This window comes from Tinamus guttatus, unplaced genomic scaffold (assembly GCF_059628265.1).
Source record: "Tinamus guttatus ecotype Peru unplaced genomic scaffold, ASM5962826v1 Tinamus_guttatus_pri_ptg000222l, whole genome shotgun sequence".
Lineage (NCBI taxonomy): Eukaryota > Metazoa > Chordata > Aves > Tinamiformes > Tinamidae > Tinamus > Tinamus guttatus.
In genome coordinates, this window is record NW_028288756.1 from 3,583,550 (window position 1) to 3,586,458 (window position 2,909).

A 2,909-nucleotide genomic window follows, 5' to 3' on the forward strand; every position below is an offset into this window, starting at 1 on the left:
AGAGTGAGGTATAATTTTTAAAGAGGGATAGAATTGCTTTGATCTAAGCACACAATCATAGTAGGAATTATAACATCGCATATATTAAACCAACATTTATGTGAAAAGGACAAGACCCAAGCTTCCTAAAGAGTGGGTTCATTACAGTGGAAGTGACCTTTTTGCCCTGGTATGATGGAGCTATTTAAGCTCAACTGGTGCTGTGATCCTTTCAGGCTTTCCTTCGCTCCATTGCCTGATTTACTGCATGCAGGAGTTAAATGCATTCTCAAGAGAGAATGCATTTAAAATAGACTGTAAAAATAAATAAAACAAATGGAGGAATGAATTCAAGCTTGTTTACTGCCAAAGCCTCTCTTCTTCTGTACGTCAATGAGTAATGGACAAAAATGGTAATATTAGTGCTATATTTTTTATGAATATAGGACCTGTGCTACAGGTAGTTGACACTAAAAGTTCCACAGTGAAAAAGGGTTTACATTACCAAAAATAATTTTCAAAACTTTGGAAAGCACATAATACTTTGACAATACTTGCTGTTTGGACCAATCTATTGTTTTCTGGAGGCAAAAGGAGGCCTTTCGGAAGTGGCTGTATAAGACAAGAAGAAAAGTCACAGTTGGCACTTAAGGCTTAGCAGTGTGCAGGGATGATGTTTTGCACTACCTGAGGCAAGAAAGACCCTCTTCCTTGCCTCCTTATTTCAAGTATTACTTGTTAGTATAGTTACATATTCTGTCTTCTCTGTAAAACAGTTAACTTGAATTCAGCAGTACGTTTAACTTCTGCTTGGAAAGATTAACTTGTTCGTATTTATTTCACTATCTTTACGGAAATTAAATTCCTACAGAAATTTTTCTTAATTAGCACTTTTTTTTTGTGAGATGAGACTGGTATAAAACTATTAACTCTGATGGATCTGGGACAAAATCCAGAAGTAAATGCTAGTTGCTACCTGGCAGATCCGGCAGTGGTGTCATGGCAAATACACAATTTATTTTAAAATTCAATCAAATATTTAGCTTTGGAAGTATTCACTGTATGTCTGCTATTATTTCTGGTTTTAAGTAGATGCAGGGGTTCTTGCATACAGATCTGCCGAACAAGTGGAGTATTTTACTCTCCTTCGCTTTGTTTGGTAGATGGTCCTTTCATTCTTGAGCTAGAGAAATCCCTGAGCAAGTGGGTATCACAAAGGAGAGCATTGCTCTGAATTCTCTTGGATAGGCATGAGCATCTATGTGGAGAAAAGCAAATGGCACTTGAGGAAAAGGAGTCTGCATATATTTGACATCCTTACTGATTAAGTGACCTACCATGTTTCTGCAGGTTCCTGCTCTGGTTTCTTACAGTGGAGTTGAGCTGTCCCCCTCTGCCATTGGAGGGATAATATTAGTGCTGAAAGTGTTACGTGTAAGAGCAAGAGTATTTCTGAAGCATGGATATTATGCTTGTTAACCTACATATCATCCTAGACGAAAATGCTACTTGAGAACTTGAGCATTCTGTGAAAAAATAAAGGACTTGATGGACTTTAAGCTGAAAAGTCTAGGCAAAGCTGAGCTCATTCTGCAGAATGGCTCTGTACTGTGGCCTGTACCAAGAAACGTGGAGTGTCAAGACACTTGCATTGGTTTTGCACAGAGCCATTCTTGCACTGTATTTTCCAGCGCTCTAAACTGTGTGAAGACTTAAATCAGATACTGTGCAAAACTGTGTTAATTCAGGCTGATAAGGTCCTTCAAAATCCAAAGCACAGTGCAGAAACGAGCACATTAAAGCATGAAATGGTAGTCCACATACTGTCCAGGTTTTTTGAGCATCCATGGCAGGCTAGCCCTAATGACACCAGGTAAGGGAGTGCTGAATTCTTTAAATGCTGTAGAAGTTAAGTTAGAAAGCAAAATTAGAGCTTGCTGGTATCAAATGTTAGCAATTTATTAAGCTAAATGACAGCAGTAGGAAGATTTACTTAATGCCCGTTTCCTAGATAACAGCTCTGAGACCCACAACTGTCCATTACAGGCCAGTGCTACTTTTGGCCTGCAGCGTGAAGGAATATTGTCTTGGAAAAAGGATTAATCTGAGAATAGGCATTTGATGACACAGAGAAGGAGAGCAACAGGAACAACTCATATTCTAGTGATTTGCTGGGCTATTGTGGCTCATCTGAAAGTCTTGATGAGAAAAAAGTCTAAATCTGTCTCTATCTAAATGTGAAGTTTTATTCATAGGTGGCTTGACCTACACCTTTAGATTTCACAGTTCATCAAAAGTGCAGATTTTATGTTTTGCCTAAGCCTTCAATTTCACTATGACACTAGTGCTACTCTATGTATAACTTATTTGGCCAATTAAGCATGTTGATTTGGTGAGTTACTACCTTAATAAAATTGATTAAAAAGCCTTAATGGAATACACACCTAGAAATATTTAATTTATCTGACATTGTTTATAAGTAATTAGGACTAAATAAACACAGTTGTTAGCTAGAAATATCCTACAATAAAAAGCGGGCACTGGGATATATCCTCCTGTACTCAGTAATGGAGCACGCAAAGTGACCACCAAAAGAATGTGGATTTTGTGTAAGCACCAGGAGAGTGGATTATGAAATACTGCAGGTACATAAAGCTGTTGCTATGGTGTTCAATTCTTGCACCAGTGTGTCTGGATTTAGTACCGTAGACTGAATTACAAAATCGTATATTCCAAATGCTGCTTATCATTTCAGCAGAGTCTAGCAATAAATGACAGGAAATACATTACCCATCCAAAAGGTGTAAAAGTATATGAGCAAAGATTGAATTCAGGCTTTCTAAAATGATCACTATTTTTTTAAACTGCCATTTGTCTCTCCTAACATATTCGTTCGGTTTATAAGTCTGAGGCGTGAGGTGATGTTTGAA